This window comes from Pangasianodon hypophthalmus, chromosome 11 (assembly GCF_027358585.1).
Source record: "Pangasianodon hypophthalmus isolate fPanHyp1 chromosome 11, fPanHyp1.pri, whole genome shotgun sequence".
NCBI lineage: Eukaryota > Metazoa > Chordata > Actinopteri > Siluriformes > Pangasiidae > Pangasianodon > Pangasianodon hypophthalmus.
In genome coordinates, this window is record NC_069720.1 from 15,679,346 (window position 1) to 15,699,013 (window position 19,668).

Here is a 19,668-nt window from a genome sequence, read left to right on the forward strand (position 1 = left end):
AGCCACACATATCTGATAAAATACTAGCTTACTGATGTTCAGTAGATAAGTGAGCAAGCTAGGATTTAAATCAAAGTAATTTTGCTGGCACATACAGTGCATTCAGAAAGTATTCAGATCCCTTCATTTTTTCACAGTTACGTTGCAGCTTCATGCTAAAATGCTTTAAAAAAATTTTCACATCAATCTACACTCCATACCTCATAATGACAAAGCAAAAATCAGATTTGTGATCATTTTTCTTTTTAAAAAGAAAAAACTGAAATATCACATTGACATAAGTATTCAGACCCTTTACTATGATACTTGAAATTTAGCTCAGGTGCATCGTATTTGTCTGGATCATCTTTGAGATATGAAAGAATGAAAACATGAAATTTAATTTTTTTTTGCAAATTCCAAGCAGGCTTTCATGTTTGGCCAGGCGGCCAGCTCTACGAAGAGTTCAGGTTGTTCCAAGCTTCTTCTGTTTAAGAATTACGGAGCCCACTGGGAACCTTCAATGCAGCAGAAACTGTGTTGTAGCCTTCCCCAGATCTGCGCCTCAACACAATCCTGTCTCTGAGCTCTGCAGGCAGTTCCTTTGTCCTCATGGCTTGTTTTTTTTTTTTTTTTTGCTCTGAAATGATTTTCAGCTGTTAGACCTTATATAGACAGGTGTGTGCCTCCCCAAATCATGTCCAATCAATTGAATTTGCTGCAGGCGACCTCCAGTCAAAGTGGAGAAACATCTTAAAGATGACCCAGAGAAATGGGATACACCTGAGCTAAATTTCAAGTGTCATAGAAAAGGGTCTGAATACTTATGTCAGTGTGATATTTCAGCTTTTTCTTTTTAATAAATTTGCAAAGTTATCACAAATCAGATTTTTGCCTTGTCATTATGTGGTATGGAGTGTAGAGTGAAAAAATTTAAAGCATTTTAGCATAAGGCTGCGTCATAACAAAATGTGAAACAATAAAGGGGTCTGAATACTTTCTGAATGCACTGTATATGAAATCCATGTTATAATTCTGCATGATTATAAATGGATTATTCATCAGATTGTGACTTGTCTTAGCTATTATTCTCAAAATGTGATGAATGTCACTGGTGTCATAAGCAACAGTAACACCAGTGGATTAAAGATTCATTGTCCAAGATAACATTATCAGCATCTCAAAGCACACACATCATTAGTCATACCATATCAATAAATCATTATAACATCTTTTTTTGGTCAAATATTTTACAGGAAGATTGAAAGGTGTAACTCCAGTAACTCCACAAGAACAAACAGAATTTACAATCGAATTAATAACTTCTAGGGTGTAGAGGGAACGTCTGCTGGTGTTGGTTGAAATGGACACTCACTGCTCTGAAATTTTAACCCTGGAAGCATCATCTACTTTTTGTGATTTCAGAAGACAGGATACCAATGACATGGCATGCAGGGACAAAGGTTCTTTTTAAATTATTTATATTATTAAAAACTTTTATTTTATTTTGCTATTTACATATTATATGGACCGCATACTTATGTTCAACCTGTGACAGCAAAATTAATAAAGATTTGTTTTTTTTGGTTTTTTTAAATAAAATGTGAAAATGTACCCAATACATTTACATTTATGGCATTTGGCAAACACCAATATCCAGAGTGACTTCCAGAAGTAAAAGGACACTGCATTTTACATTCATCTCATTTACAGAACTGAGCAACTGAGGGTTTAGTGTCTTGCTGAAGGGTCCTGCAGTGGCAGCTTGGCAGTGCTGGCATTTGAACTCATGACCTTATTAGTAAAGTAGTAGTAGTAATAAAGATTCAAACCATTTTTAATTGCTTAGGAATGATGTCAGTTATGTGGGGTGCCTTGAAATTTCTACAACTATGTCAACTATGTCATGATCAATAAATTAAGGAACAGGTTTGTCACCATATTCTGAGAATGACTCAGCAACAGTCTCCTGATTGCAAATTCAGAAGATTTCACATGACTGCTGTTAAAATAACTGAATAATTAAGGTTTAGGGGAGAAGCAGGGTTAAGGCTCGAAACTTCTGTTATACTTTCATTGTGTGAAATTCAGCAAAACCACCCTGGCTAGGGTTGATAGAGTACTATTGTGGACAAATACAGAGTCCTCTGGTTAAGAGATGCCAGGCTCTATTAGAGTGGCCAGCACTTTCAAGCCTAACCTAATTAACATGAAACTGAAGGAGCTGCGTATCTCAAAATGGCACACACTCAGTAAGCATTCAGTGGAGAAGCGTTATTAATGAATAACAGGCCTGACAATTCCACTCATATTATTGCTGCTGCACGGTCCCACAACATGTGGGTTGGTGATAATAAGATTTAAACCAATTGTAAATTTTATTCATTTCCCTTAGCCATTATGAAACACTAAGAAACTCAAACAGTGAACCAAAAATAAAGAATATTTGTATAAAGAATGTACAGTGCCTTGCATAAGTATTCATCACCCTTGAACTTTTTGAGCTTTCGTAGTGTTTCAACATGGAATTGAAATGGATGTAATTGGGTTTATATGGATGTAGTTAATGGATGTAGTTGGGTTTATGGGGGCATCAATATAGTTGAGTAGTAAATAAGTATTCACCTCCATCCCCCCACCCCATGCAACCAGCTACCATAAGTAAGTCATTTAATTGTTTGAATGGGGCTGATCTGTGCACAAATAAAGTGTCACATGATCTTAAGAAATACACCTGTTCCTAGAAGAGTTTGTTGGAGAACACACCTAAAAAACAGCATCATGAAGACCAAGGAGCTATCAAAACAAGTCAAAATTCTATAAAGTACGATAAGGTTTCGGTTATAAAGCCAAACTTTGAACATCCTACAGAGCTCCATTAACATCCTACAGAGCTCCATCCACCAAAAGTCAGTGCAAATGAGCATTAGTCAGACAACCAACAATTTTGTGCTATTTTGTGATTTATGACATATAATCCCAATTACATCCATTCAATTTCAGGTTGTAACACTACAAAAAGGTTTAAGAGTTGATTATCATATTTGGGTCAGGTGTGTATTATGATGTATAACTACTGCAACCTTTTCAATATTTATCCGTAATTATTGTGCAGATGTATAGTGTTGAAAATAGACCTGGGAGCAGGATAGCATGAACTGATATTGAATTAATGATGGTATTGGTAGAAATGACTGCAGTATGAGGTATAACTTCGAGTGACTGTGCAGTAAATGAAGACTGACTAATGCTCTAACAGGTTACCTTTGTACCTCTCTAATGCTTTCGCAACTTCTCGTGCTCTTTCACTTTCTTTCTCCATTTCTGTCTATCCCCTGCTGGTTCCCTGCTCTGCACAGCATGTCTGAGAAGTATGGCGACTTGATGGATAAACTTTGCAAATTTTGCCTTCGACTGCCAGCTACTGTGTTCACTTCAGCATCTGGTCTTCCCAAGAGAGAGAGAGAGAAAGAGAGAGAAAGAGAGAGAGAGAGAGAGAGAGAGAGAAAGAGAGACAGAGAGTGAGAGAGAGAGGCAGAGAGAAAGAGAGACAGAGAGATGCTTTCAGAATAAAGAGCAGCAGATATTCTCCTAGCAGAAAGGAAGATAAAGGTCAAATGATATCTATCAGAGGTGCTCTAAACACCTCTCCCTCACTATCACACAGCCCTAATCCTCTGGATCAGCTTCATTTGTCATAACCTCGCATTTAAAGATAACACAGAGTCACATGTATTCACCCAGTAAAAGACAGACATTTCAGTTATTGCAGCACTCTGATATTATCATTTTAGGGAAGATTATATGCCATAGGTTTGAAGGCAGAAAGACAAAACATTTATCTAGAAACTGCCAAAAAAAATAACAACACTATCTTGCTGGAAAAATGTCTGTACTACACCGATTGGGTACAGCTCGTCTATCCGGCAGCTCAAGCTGATTGAAGGAAATGGCACACAAAAGTATGTTAATCATCTTTCATGCAAAAATTTCCACTTCAACCTTGAGCTCCACAAGCAACTCATCTGAGGTTAAGGAGCATGATTTCACTCCAATTCAGTGGCAACCTGAAAGCAATCCAGCACTAACAGATGTGATGAATGCCATCCTGTCAGAGACACCAACTGTTACAGATCCTTATGGGAGCATCTCAAATTTTTATTGATGCCTCAGAATTTGGCCAATTAATTCATGTTAATGTTCTTTCCACAGTTCTCTTGACTGCCCAGAAAGAGAAAATGAGAGGAAGGGAAAGAAAAACTGAGAAACCCAGCTACAGACAACTGTAGCTACATAGACTACAGCCCATTTTTAACGAGCTCATAATCCATCCTCACTTTGTGTCATAGTTCAGCATAAGCATGCACACAGTCCATAATGAGCATGCACTGGGATGTTCACCTAAGTGTTGACTGAAAACGTTCATCCACTAAGTCACAGTGCACAGCAAGCAGTGGAGTGCAGACTTCAGCTACCCAGTGCTTTATGAGATCATAACTGGGCTGTTATTTATTTATTAGATGAGCTGCCGGACTTGGATATACAGTGTATAATTAATGAAGGGAGAACAGCTCTCCTCCCAACACGGCAACACATAATCCTGGTTAGAGCACTGAAGATACCACTACTTCCTGCAGCCTAATTAAACACGGAGGGCTGTGATGAGGCATGTGAAGGAAAGGGAAAGTCATGGACGGGTGAGGACACGTCTATACAATGTAAGCAGAAACAAATCTGATGCTGTAGACCATCCTGACCTTGTATGTATATCAATAATGACATACAGAAACTAGTGCAACGCAGCCAGGCACAAACAATCCTGCTCATAACAAAGCTCTGCCGTGACCTTTTCATATCACAGTCTTGATAAACAAACACCTTATATACCAATGCAACCAAGTGTCAAAATCAGTCCAAAAGAAGGCTGGCACATTTTTGTCATGAAACCAGGCTAAAATTCAAGAGACATACGTGAAGGTGGGTGAAGAAATGTTAAAATATTAGTTCTTGTCATTGGAGTTTGCACACTGATGTCCTTACAAGTGGCCCTTAAAAGCATTACTAATTAAACAGAATTTGTAATATTAATGACACTTCAAAACCACATGATTGTGAGTGTCTAATATGCAAAAAATGACTCTGCTTTGATTTCAAGGAGCCATTGGCGAGAACAGTGGCCTGAGGTTCTGATTATGAATGCCAGTGCAATCAAGCAGCATGATTGCATTTCAGATACTAAACGCCACTTTAAGTGCTGTTTTGATCCTCTTGCCTAGACTGAAATAACAAGAGAGAAGGAAAGGGCCGTGTCTTTTTGCTTTGCCATGTTGCACATGTAATAAGATCAATGAACAACAGAAGAATCATCTATGAAATGAATTATGAACATGCTAGGAACACAGGACATCTAGTGCTTATTAAATGTTTTTGCAACAGATATTACCACAAAATAGCTTTATATAAATGCTATACAACCAGATTTACCACAATGTACACATCAATTAAATGTAGAAAATCACCAGCGCACCTTTACAAATACTATAATTTAAAGCGCTGGTCACTGCAACAAAAGGCCATGCTTAGTCAATATCTTGTGCATTCCATAATGCTTTAAATGTCATGAAGCACAAGAAAGGGAGCCAATGACCTCTGCAAATGGGCATCATGTACCAGTACTTCAAAACTCTTTGGAGAAAAGCTGTTTCGCTGTGTCCTGACTGCAGACAAATAGACAAATAGATAAGCATCCAAGAGCTGATCACTCTTTCCCAACCCCAACACCACAGAGCAATTGTGAGGCAATATTCCAGGACAATGTGATGCTTGCCAATAACATCACCAGGATTCTACAACTGAACACAAAAAAGCATCTATGAGAACATTTACGTATACAAAATAATCTGCAAAAAAACATAATTTTGACAAAAATGCACCCACTGGGTTTACATGCACTTAAGTAATCTGATAATGGACTCCCAACACAATAGTGTTCGCCCAAGTCCGTGGCCAGGAGCCAAAGGAGCAAAATTGGCACTGTAATTGGTCTGGATGGGGGGTATGGTATACATTCTCTCCTCTTAATCACAGCAATTCTAGCCAATTGTGCCATTTGTGAGCTCATATATGTGGAAGAGGGCAGATAATGCTTTCCTCCAAGGGTGATACACTTCCCTATGATGCAGCATTAGCAGCAATTTGAAAAGATGCAGTTGGCTGGCTTCATGTCCTGGAGGAAGCATGTTAGCCTTCACCCTTCCTGGTTGGTAGTTGTCATATAATAGGCGAGAGCCAGCTGGTGGGTGGCAATTGGCAGGTGACCAAGTTGGAGACAAAATCCTACTCCAAAAAAAAAGGTAATGGACAAACTTCACATCTATGTCAGTCGGTAATCTGATTTAATCTGATACATACATATATACATGTATGCAACCTGCCAGTAGACCCACCAATGAAGGATGTGTTGTAAAAAGCAAACGTCCTTTTGGGAGTTGTTTTACTGGTAATAATTTGGGAGCTTTTATGGCTGCAAACTGCTCATAGCGCTCTTCTTCAAGCTGTTATGTCTGTGGTGTTTACTGCTTCTTCTGTTGAAAAGCATAATATCAAATTAATGATATACATGTGCTGAATAACTCACTTATTTGGCAGGAATCCAGGTGTCTTCCAGCTCTTGGTGGCTGGATGTAAACTATCAACCACAGCTTAAAATTTGCATAACTATTTAAATAATAATTTGGCAGTTGCAGTAATCAGATAAAGCTCATATTATTAATGTGCATATAAATGCACTCATTGGCTCTGAAACAGACCAGAGCACTAGTATCTGCAAAAGTTGCTCAGAGAAGAGCTGCAGGATGATTGTTCACAATTTTTTGTTTTTACTTGTTGTTGCACTGTTCTGTTTCCTTATTAATATTTCCATTTGTTTATAGTTTCACCAGTTAATGTTTTAGGACAGTCTAAAAGGTTTTGCTCTGCTATCCAGATCTTCTGGTGGAATGTTAGAGCTGTGATTAATGACATGGGTGTTAACATCGTCCCTCTCGCTCATTCTCATTCATGACACCACAGTTAGTGGTTAGCTAAGAACGACACACAACAGTGGAAGAAAGAAATGCTCCGGAAGTGTCGCACTGCTGCAGGATATAGCTGTAACCCGTCTAATAAACCAGTCCACATGTGCTTTTCATTATTTTAATCAGCAGAGGTGGATGTCAGTGTACACTTGAATGATGCACATCCAACTGTATAAACACATAAGGTAAAATATAATGAGTTTGAATATTGTTTGATATCAGTGAATAGTAGAAGGGTGTGAAAAGCTAGCCCTTTGAAGGAGCATGGACTTCAATGTGTTATACTAAAATATCTACACATTCAAGTGTTTGGCTCAAGGCCAACAACTCCCACATAACCAACAACACAAACACATTTCAGCCGCTGCTGCTTGTACTGAGTCCCTAATTACCACTCATCAGAGCCTCATTTCTCTGTGGAAATATTTCGCTGTCTTTCGACTTGGTTCCTCCACATTCTATATTTATTGTGCAAGATGACAGTTAATTGCAGAGGGGAACTGGTTACAGCCCCACCTGTTAAGTCTTAATGTGGCAAACAAAATGGAAAGCCAATTTCAAACCGCAGAGAAAAATTTGCCCGCGGAAGTCCTTTGTCAAGCTGCTCAGTGCTAATTGTTAAACAGACTGCTGTCAAAGATGCTGGGAATGCATCACTTACACATTCAGATGTTTACACAAACATCCCTCCCATCTCAAGTGTTTCGCTGTGCATATGTATTATTTATATATACACATATCTGCTTCCTTCACTTCAAGATAAATGTAATTTTTGCAAACTGAGAGTCTTTGCTCTTCGTGTATTTCGTGTATTTTTAGCTGCAGGAAACATTTTACAGGCATGATGACCTGATGATATCTCTCTCCTAACTAAGTGAAGCAGGGGTCACTCCAGGGTTTTAGCTTTGTGAATTTCTTCACCAGGGGGTTGCAAAAACAGTGCAGCCCTGGTGTGACTTGTTTCTGGAGGGAATGTAGTGGTTCAGTGAATACGTAACCTCTGCCAGCTAACTAGTTTGTAGTCTGAAATGATAATAATAAACAGTTCCTCCAAGTCAAGTCTTTGAGAAACCTGTAACCTCCGCTCTGCACTCTGTTTCTATTGGCCTACGCTTCGAAGATTGGCAAGCTCAATGGGTTAAAGTTCATCTAGATCGAAATCGAAGTAGGTGGATGCAAAATTAACCACTATCAGAAGAGAATCCTTTTTTTTTCATGTACCTTGTCCTCACCATTCAAGTAACCAAGTAAGATTTTATTCTATATCTTTAGTGACCTGGCATCTCTGCCTGTTCATACATCATTTACAACAAAGCAGTGGTCCATTTATAGTATGTACTATAAATATAAACTTTCTATTGGCCTACGCTTCAAAGATTGGCAGGCTCAATGGGTTAAAATTTATCTAGATCGAAATCGAAGTAGGTGGACGCAAAATTAACCACTATCAGAAGAGAATCCTTTTTTTCATGTACTGTGTCCTCGCCATTCAAGTAACCAAGTAAGGTTTTATTCTATATCTTCAGTGACCTGGTATCTCTGCCTGTTCATACATCATTTACAACAAAGCAGTGTTCCATTTATAGTATGTACTGAAGAAAGCCAAATTTTCTCCTCAAATCACACTATCAAGAAAGCTTTAGAAAACATACGACCATTCTAAGACAATTCAATTTTTTTCCATCACTGCTGGTCACCAATTCAGAAAAATTCAGACAAATGACACTAATTTTTACATAAGAGGACTATAACTCATTTCTCTCTGTACAACCACTTCAGTGTGGCAATACAATTTTCATTACAGGTTGTAGAGAGACAGAGAATAAAGTCTCCTGCAAGGACATCTGACCTGTGACATACTGGGGTGAATTGAGAAACTCACAAGTGCAATCAATAGAGTGTGTTTTGGCTTAGAACAGCTGTCTGGTGTGTGTGGTGCTCGTGCTGATCTGGGGGAAACTCTGTAGTGATCCAGTTTAGCAGGAAGATAGAGAGGCTCGAGTATAAGCTCCTCAACTGTAACATCTCATTCGGCTGCCCTTGGCACAGTTCAGCAGCACCTCAAAACAGGACCACCTGTCGTGAAGTGAGACACATTTTATACAGAGCCTGCACGGCTGCAGATTCATCTGATTTAGGAACAACAGAAGATCACAGCCAAAATCAGCAACGTTGGTTACAAGCTGGTGTGCCAGTGTGTGTATAAAACATTCTGTTTTCCACAAACATTCCTTCAGCTTCAGTATCCACTTTATTCTCACCAGGGTTGCAGTATAGGATCCGGATCTTATACCGGGAACACTGGACAAGAGTTGGGAATACACCCTTAATGGGGTACCATGCACACACACACACTCATTCACACCAAAGGGCAATTCAGTGTAGCTTATCCACCTACCTATATATTTTTGAGTGATGAGAGGAAACCAGAGAATCAGGAGGAAACCCACATGGACACGAGGAGAAAATGTGATACTCCACAAATACAGTAAGTAGGTCCAGGGACCCTGTTTGGACCCAGGTGGCAACATGCGTCACCATGCTGCCCAACCCCAAATCACGGAATGATAAAACATCGTAAAAACATAATTGTTGATACTTTAACAACATTTATATTTGGCTAAAATTTTGCTAAAACTTTCATCAAATTAAGATGGCAGGGACCCCAATAATTTCTCTCACCATGTAAATACAATTGATCTTCTGAGAGAAACCAATATCTCATAAAGCAATATCACATTTGCAAAGACTTTAAAGGGAAACCAAAATACGCCCCTGTGAAAAATAGAAGGATTTGTAGAAATGAATTACAATGTGTTACCTTCAGTGCCCTTATAAGCTTTAGTGATTCTTTCTCTGACTCGTTCTCTGTCTCCCAGGATATGGGTGATAGTTATGAGATTAGTGGAGGTTTCTTTTAATACCTATCACATAGAACAGAGGATTAATGAGGAAACTCTTAGGAGGATTTGGCTTGATGGAGAGGTGTGGGAAACGTGGGAAGTAATTTGCCGCGTATGTGATTCAGTTTCTGACCATTCTTGTGAGGCAGCCTACAGTAAGCGCACCTTTAAATAGTGCAGTAACATTTATGTAGTAAATACTTCTGCATCACCTATCATGGTGATGACAATAAAATAGAGAAGGGAATAATCGCAGACAGTAAGCAGCTTTTTCAACTCAGTACTATAAGGAATAAATGAAACCCAAGTGAGCCATATGAGCCATACAAGCTGAGAAGCAATATTTCTGTGAAGAAATGGCATTTCCTCTGATCTGACGCAGATGTAACTCATTTATTGTTGCAGCTGTGGCCAAGTAGACCAGCAAAAAAAATCCCATGCGAGGGAGCTGTCCAGTGCTGAAATTTAAAAGAGATTAATAATTGCTTATTTAAAGGTACGGGTTGTAATCTTTTAAAGTGTTTCTTGGTCTGTAATTATCATACAATTTCAAAGGTACCTAAGGAACAATTCAATCCATAATATTGCCTTACAATGGCTCTGGATGGTTTCTTAGTTTTCGGAATAACATATTCAGCATGGAAATTAGCTCCACCTCTACCCCGATCAGAGAGGTCTGCTCAGCTGTAACACTTTTCTCTAAAAGGCAACTTTTGAGGCATATATAGTTTTAACAGAGGGGATGAGGTCAGATGGGGGGAAGCAGAAGGCTTGGCATTGGGTTTTACTGCATTTACAATTTTCCTTCCTTGCTATAAAACAACAAAGGATCTCAAGCATCTCAAAATATTTTTTTAAAAAATTCTGTGTTACAGTAGATGAATATCTGATGAATATTGGTGGACAGCCACACAGAGTCTGACTGATTTGTGTGTAGTCCAGGAGGTGCACTCATTCTGGATCATAAGGCTAAGCAAACATTAAAAAAAACAGTATCCAAAAGAGGTCATGTATGTCTGGAGTCCAAAAGAGTTTGGTGATTTTCCTAACACACCTATGGGAAAATCCTGGTTTAAAAACACACAACACAGATATCAGGAAAATTCTGATATCTGAAGGGAAGTTGACCTGAGATACTGTATTCAATAGTGTGCTGAGAAAGACCAAGTATAAAACAGAGACACACAGCCTCGCGCATGAACCAGTGTGAACAAACACAATTAGATTTATGAATCCCGATATAAGCAACTTTGGTTCTGCAGAGAGGAAATGCATTATACGAAGTAGGCTTAGTAGCAAGCATTCACTAGGAACATCATTTTCACTACTTTGTGCCCAGCTTAGGCTTCCTGAGTAATTTCAGTCATCCGCACAGTAGACTCGGTCCATTAAGCTCTTTGCATGATAATTTACGACAAGGACATTATCTCCTGGAATCTGAAGACATTGGGCTGTTTGGATGCTTTTCAAGTACAAATTTAATTCCACCTGTCAACATTCCTCTCCTTACAAGTGTTGATGCTAAGCTTTGCGCAGCCAGGCGGAAACACATTACTGAAATAAGGGAGAATCAATCAGGCCCCTGCTAAAAACAGCATAATACCACCGGGTTGCTTTGCCAAAGCAATTTCCTCCTCACTTTTAATGACAATATGAGGGTGCCCTTTTGGCATTTGTGAGTGCTGAAGAAGTAGTTTAGTTCTAGTGCAGAAGAGAGATTGTGCTGATGAGCTACTGTAGACAAAGGTCTGGCAGCATAATGCCAAGCCACCTTGAAATTAAATACAGAAACACTGCTAGTGACATTGATAGGATTACAGAGGCATGTGGTTTATCAGAGGTCTGATGAATCACAACAAGGTTCCCACGTCCTGATAAAAGGTCAGTGACAGTGATTTTACAGGCACTCACCACATTTATTCAAGTGATGTCAAAATGTACATGTTATCAAACAAATGATGAATAATTCAGATGCTGAGAGGTGTTTGATCTCACCAGTGTGGGGGAAGAAGAAGAGACAAAGAAAGAGAGACAGACAAAGAGAGAGACAGACAGTCAGAGAGAGAGAGAGAGAGAGAGACATGGCCAACAGCATCAGACAGAGCATGACAGAGAGACTGCTTCGATCAAAACCTGGTGATAAATACTACCGCTAAATGTAAAAGCAGGTCTAACACATGTTATAGTAGAGAGTGAGACAGAGAAGATGAGCATGAATGTGTCAGGGTGAGAGGAAGATGGGGATGGGGTGAGGATAGATAAAGTCAGGCAAGAAAAAAAGCAGAGCAGGAGCAAGAAGACATAAGAGACATTGAAAAAACCAGCAACCAATTTGCTACAAACAGCTGCTTGAAATTTCCCCAGGGCTCCTATAAACACAATGCGCTGCCACTCTCTATTTCAGATGCACTTTGACAAATAACAAGGGAACACACACACACACACACACACACACAAACACACAAACACACATGCACGCAACGTGGACGGATGATTCTATTGTATACAGCCACTTTTTTGTCAAACACTAAGACATGTTCCAGACTGATGGCCCAAATGCTAGGGAGTGCTGTGCGCCTCTTTCATCAGCCCTCGAGTCTCTTGAGTGTGAGTCATATAGAAAAGACGAAACCACACACACAGACACGACAGAGTGCCATCGTGGATCAAATCTGTCTCTTTCTCTCACTAGTGGTCCACTGTCACTGCAATGAGCTTAAAAGCGATCACGCTCACCACTTGTCAAACTTCACATGACCTAAAGCGTCACAAAGCTCGCACCTTGCAAATAGGATATAAAGTGACTGGAGAGCTGCATGGGGTTTCTCTCTGCCTGACAGTGACGTCGTATAAAGACGAGGGTTGTTTACAAATGTTTTTTTTCTTTTAATCAAGCAGGAATTACAAGTGGCATTTCAAACAGGGCAGAAGAGTATATTTTCTGGCAGTAAGGCACAAAGTAAACAGAGAAGTCAGATTGATGAGACCTGAGGTGACATTTTGTTACACTTCATTGTACACACTCAGGAAAAAAAGGGTACTAAACTGTACCTTTCTTTGTAGCTGCGGGGGCACGCTTATCTTTTGTACCTCCGGTATGTATCTTTCACCTGGAAATGTGGATATAGTGTACCTTTAAAAAAGATTTTAAGTAAATAATTGGGCCATAATTACCTTTTCGAGTACCGCATGCGCATTTCTAGGTAAAAGATGACGGTACCACTCCAGTAACAAGGAAAGGTACTGTTTAAAACCCTTTTTAGAGTGTAGAGGTGTGCAATATGACAATTACATTATGATAAATTATGGCACAATACACTTTTTGGTGATGTCATGGGCAATATCACTACTATTATATCACTGACCAACTCCAGTATTACTCACTCTCATAATTTTTCTCTTTGTCTCAGGTTAGAATATTTATTTCTGTAGACGCTAAGTTAAAGTAGGTTAGAATTGAACTCTTCTTCACATGTTTATTGTTTTGCTGGTCTTCTGTCTACTAAATATCCTGATACATATCAAGTACTGTGAAATCACTTCTTCCAACTCTAACACAAATATTTGAAATTTGGAAAATAACATTCTGGACATGTATTTTAAGCACATCTGTTTTAATACCACTCTATGTCTAGAACATAATGACTGGCAAAAACAAGCTTTAACTAAACTACAGCTGCTGGAGCAGGATGCTTAATCTGCAAGTGCACAGCAATTACAAACCTATTAACTCTCATAGTGTTCATGTATAAACAGTGACCACTCTAAGTGTTCATTTCACACTGGGATATTTTTCATTGTCCAGTCCTTGTCGCCTTTTACTGATTATTCTTCCAGGGCTTTATGTGCTCCCTAACACATTTCAGTCAGGAGTTTGCTGTTCGTAGCGACTCGGCTGCGCTATAACGATGATTTAAGGGCAGTTGAAAAAATTCCTCTCACCTTCTTTTCGGAGATTTCCGGCGTCTCAAAGTGCACAGGAATGTGAGCTAGCCGACTGAGCTAGCCTAGCTCGACAGAGTCAGCGCCGGTTCTCCTCAGGGCAGGTGTTCCGTCGCTGTTCCGTTACTGAGGTAAAAAATAATAAAAATAATTTAAAAAAACCTCATGAAGATGTGAACAGGTTCTGGTTCGTTACAAAGGCGAAACAAAGCTATGTGTATGTGTTGTACTTTCCTCTTGGTGATCCGCGCGCTAGGACAGCGCGAGAGAAAGAAGAGCGTGCAAAGAAAAAAAAAAAAAAAACACAAGCACAAACAGCGCGCGCGAGTTCCGCCGGTCGCGAGGAGACAGAAGTGAACAAAAGCGCGCGCGGAGCCTCAGCGCCTCCAGTGTCCCCTCCTCCTGTTTAATTCAGCAAAGAGACCAGAGCGGCTTTTAGTCCAAACTGTAGCGACCATCACACCTCAGCCACCATTATACCGTGCAGGCTCTTACACCGGAGTGCCTCCGAGTCCTGTAGCGCAGTTCGTGGGCGTTTTGGGTGTTTTACATGGCGGATGGAGGGGTGACTTATTTTAGACACAGCTGCACTCATATTTCTTACTACACTGGCTCACAGAGTGGGGTCTGTGAAGCATAGCCAAGGTCTGTGATTTTTTTTTTGTTGTAGTATTAGACCGTTTGCCTGCCCATTTGAATGAATCCATAACACAATAAAGCAAAAATGTTTTTTTTTTTTAAAGAATATGACAGCATATATCAGAAAACCTGATATTTACATCTAGATGTGTTAAACAGCCTAGAATATGGCACCTTGGGTGGCAGACTACCCCATTTTTAAGTGAGTAAAAGTCTAGCAATAGATAGTCTTAAAGTAAATTAAAGTAAATAACACTTAATATTTGTTTGCATATCCCTTATTTGCAATAATGGCATAAAGTCAGAAACCCACTGACATCACCAAACTGTTGCATTCTTCTTTTGTGATGCTTTTCCAGGCTTGTACTGCAGCTTCTTTCAGGTGTTGTTTGTTTTGGGGGGTTTCTCCCTTCAGTCTACTTTTCAAGAGGTGAAATGCATGCTCAGTTGGGTTAAGGTCTGGTGATTGACTTGGCCAGTCTAAAACCTTCCACTAAAACCTTCCAATTCTCCTGATGAAGTCCTTTGTTGTGTTGGCAGTGTGTTTTGGGTCATTGACTTGCTGCTTGATGAAGTTCCTCCCAAGTAGATTGGATGCATTTCTCTGTAAATTGGCAGACAGAATGTTTCTGTAGACTTCTGAGTTCATTCTGCTGCTACCATAATGAGTTACACCATCAATAAAAATTAGTGAGCCCATTTCAGAAGCAGCTGTGCAAGCCCAAGCCATGACACTGCCTCCACCGTGCTTGACCATTGACCTCGGATCATGAGCAGATCTTTCTTTCTCCAAACTTTGGCCTTTCCATCACTTGGTTTCAGAACTTTTGTGGCTCATTTCTGTATTTCTTTGCTAATTCCAGTCTGGCCTAATGCTGGTGAGTGGTTTGCGTCTTGGAGTATGGCTTCTATATTTCTGCTCTTGAAGTCTTTTTTGAATGGTGGATTGTGATACTTTCACCATCTGCCCTGTGGAGGTTGCTGGTGATGTCACTGACTGTTTATTTTGGGTTTTTCTTCACAGCTTTCACAATGTTTCTTTCATCAACTGCTGTTGTTTTCCTAACCTAATATGTTCAATGTCTAGTAGTTGTCTAGTACAACAGTGGTTTCTTTCTTTTTCAGCACCTTCCAAATTGTTGTATTGGCTTTGCCCAATGCCTGTGCAATGGCTCTGATCAATTTCCCCTCTTTTCTCAGCTTCAAAATGTCTTGCTTTTCTCCTATAGATAGCTCTCTGGTCTTCATGTTGGTTTATCCTTTTTAACAACAAATGCAGTCTTCACAGGTGAAACCCAGGGCTCAAACCATGAGTAGACATTCAGAGCTATTAATTGATTAAACAATCACTCTAACAGGGCACACTTGGGCAACAAGAAACATCTGTCAGTCACATGTTCCAATATTTTTGATCACTTGAAAAACGGTTGGGTTCAAACAAAAGGTGCCATGTTCTAAGTTGTTTAACACATGTAGATATAAATATCTGGAAATGAAAGCTGATCTATTGTCTCATATTTAGTTCTGTGTAGTCTCATGTAGTTCTGTGTTGTTTTATGTAGCATTTTTGTCCTGGACGAACATTGTTTCATTTTACTTTGTACTGTACCAGCTGTATATGGTTGAAAGGACAATAAAGCTGCTTGATTTGACTTGATTTGATATTCATCTTTTGATCTCAAACCCAACTGTCTTCAGTATATAGTAAAAACAAAAGATTTGGCACTGCCATTCCAATACTTTGGAGGAGATTGTAGATTATCAGATTGTCAGTATATACATTTTAATTAGCCTAATATTTGAAAAGTTTAATTATGATCACAAAATAAATCTGTTCTGTGGGGATTGGTGGAATTTATTTTACAGTTAAAGGAATCCCTGATTCTTAGTATAACACTTAAAGACTCAAGAGGAAATCAGAGAACCCAGAAGAAACCCACATAAACACTGGGAAACGCTAAACACACAGTAACCCAAGCTCAGCATCATACCAGGCACCCTGGAGCTGTTAGGTGGCAACAGTACTTACTGTGCCACCATAGTGTACAGTATGTCTTTTTATATTTAGTATGTGATTTTTTTCACATTGTTTTATTCATTTTCACATGTAACCTATGTCTGAAATAGCACCGTACTGCCTGTTTTCTACACACTGACAAGTGCATTGTATTTGCTGTAGGATTGCACTCAATGTACAGTATGCTTTCAGACATGACCTTAAAATTATATAGTGCGCTATACAATAAATATGGTCCATGATTGGACATGTGGGTTACATTGTATAACTGTCCTTAATCCAGCTGAATATGAAATATTTGGTGATAATTTAGCACGTGGGATTTTTTTTGCTGTGTGTGAAAGGATGCGAATGACCGTGAATCTTCCACAAATCCTGGGGTACCTCCTCGTCCTTTTTTTCAGTAACAGACACCATGTTAGTACCCGGCAAAAAGCAAAGTGTGAAAGTAACCTAACGTTTGCATCTAAATGAAATTGTGTAGATATTAAGTTTGCGGTGTTGTTGAAAATTTTTTGCTGTGTATTTGACTGTGTATTTTTCTGATATCCAAATAAATATTTTCCACAGCTGCACATCCCCTAAGGCTATAGGCTGACCTGCCCGCTTTCTTTACTCCAGAATAATGATGTCCCTGGAGATGCAGAAGGATAGCGATATGGCCCACTGACACACATTTCATCTGACACACAAACGCCCACCTCCGTCTCTTTCACTTATTTATAGCCGCACATGCTAATTCTCCTGGTTCACCCTGTAAAGTCCCAATTTTCTCCCGTGTTTATTTTGTCTGGAATGAGCTTTCATTCATTTTTTCTGTTTATCACAACCTGCTGCATGAAGGTAGCCAGCATTTCAACAAATAAAATAAATTGTGATCTTTAGGTACTTGTGATCTTTAGGTACTTGTGATCTTTAGGTACTTGTGATCTTTAGGTACTTGTGTTTATTCTGTCTCATACATAACCCCCTTCCTATGAAGATGAAGATTTAAGATTGCCTCAAAGCATTTAAGAGCACAGAAGCCTATGGCTCTTCACATCAGAGTGGTTTCATTAGTAGAAAAAACTTTTTGTCATTATAGTGAGGGTATGTTCATATCAGGTAACTAAATAATATTGCTAATTTAGAAATATTATAAGCCAAGATAAACTTTATTTTAGACACAGTTGTCCCATAACGTAGCTAGCTAACATAGCTACAAGGCAGCATGACAAGGAGATGCATGGAGTCAAGTCTATTAGGGCATTCGATTATCATTATAAATCAAAATGAATCTTCTTAATAAAGCACAAAAACAAAGCTGATGCAGTCGGTTCTGTATTCAGTGCTTAAAATGGCAGCAATTATAATGTGTGATGTCACATGAAACTCAAAGTTATTCAATGTCAGTGTCATTATATTAACATGGTGTTGTACTTGTGACCACAATGGCCTCCAGTGGCTTTTATGACCAACCCCATGACACAAACAATATTTGATGCCACTTGAACTATTGTTACTGTTTTTTTTAAAAGTAATTAAAGTGTTTAACATGAAGCATTTGTGTTGGCTTCCTATTATTGTTAGCTTAACAATAAACAGCTGAGAAATCATACCTACACAAATCCTCCTCTTTGGCATAAAAAATTTCATTTCTGGGGGCAAGGTAGGCCTCCCAGTGTTCCAAATGTGAATAGCAAAATACTCCATCATAGGGTACATTTTACTGTTTAGTAGCCTACGGTAGTATTGGATGTTTGGTGAAGTGTTTAAGTCCAGTCACAATCGTGCTCATGTGCAAATTACCACGCCGTCATTAGTGGAGCCTCATTAACATGCAGTTTAGCAGCTTTTACAGAAGCTCTGTCCATGGTGCTGATATGTGACTGCCCTATAACAGACCTATTGATATTTGGCCATCATGTACCTTAATTATCCATGCTCATTAGGGACATATGTTTCAAGCTACAATTTTCAGATATAAAATTACAGTTCAGAGGGTGAAAACAAGTCAGAAGCTTTGGTCATTTAATGTGCCTATAATATAGATAGATAGATAGATAGATAGATAGATAGATAGATAGATAGATATACTTTATTGATCCCATGAGGGAAATTCTTGTGCTACAGCAGCAAGGTCAGCAGCAAGATACAACAGGTACACACACAAAATATAAAATGTAAAATACAATAAGTTAAATTAAATGTAGTAGTGCAGATATGGAACACAGTTGTAGATTTAACCAGATTTACATCAGTATTTACATAAGTGATAAATGATAGCTTTCTTGTAATAATTTGAAAGTGTTATCATCTGTCACACACAGGTGAGGTGTTGTACAATGTTATTGCAAATGGTAAGAATGAATTCCTGTAACGTTCTCTGTGACAACGAATTTGAATGAGTCTTTCGGAGAATGAGCTCCGCTGACTCTGTAGTGTGTTGTAGAGTGGGTGAGACGGATTGTCCATGATGGAGAGCAGTTTGTTCAGTGACTTCCTGTTCCTCACTGACTCAAACGTCTCCAGTTTGTGTCCAATGATAGATCCGGCCTTGCGAATAAGCTTTTTAATCCTGCTGGTATCCCTGGCACTGATGCTGCCCCCCTAGCAGACCACAGCACAGTAAATGGCACTCACCACCACAGACTGGTAGAAGATCTCCAGCATCTTGTTGCCTACACTGAAAGATCTGAGCTTCCTCAGAAAGTAGAGTCTGCTCATGTTAATATGTTAGACTGGGATTTAAAGAGTGGATTAGCATCACACAGAATGCATTCTCCAATGAACAAAACATGTTTTCTTTCAAAGAATTACTATAGAACTATATGAACTATATTTCAGAGCATGTGATTATGGCATATGCCATTTTATGATGGACAGCACCTTCAGAAATATAGACTCACTGGGCAAGAGTCCGTCAAAATAACACAGCGTCAAGGTACATTAACCAAGGCACCATAAACACTCAACCATGGATTCATTACTCTGGCTGATGACAAAGTGAACGATTAAATGTCAATGGCACTTCACATAAATGGACAACAGAAGAGAACACAGAAAACCTTTGCTGTGTCCACAGACATTGCTCTGAACAAAATATATAGCACATTTTTCTCAATGTTCACAA

The 19,668-nt window shown here is 39.1% G+C and overlaps 1 protein-coding gene across 3 annotated transcripts in view; it reads right to left on the reverse strand.

Moving 5' to 3' along the window:
• The window catches only part of ncanb (neurocan b), a 109,401-nt gene extending 94,998 nt beyond the window's left edge, over positions 1-14,403 (reverse strand). For all 3 annotated transcript variants that reach the window (XM_053238159.1, XM_026924298.3, XM_053238158.1), the window contains exon 1: positions 13,901-14,403. The gene's annotated coding sequence lies outside the window, so the exon portion shown is untranslated. The remainder of the gene's footprint in view (positions 1-13,900) is intronic.
• Positions 14,404-19,668: the final 5,265 nt, after the last annotated feature.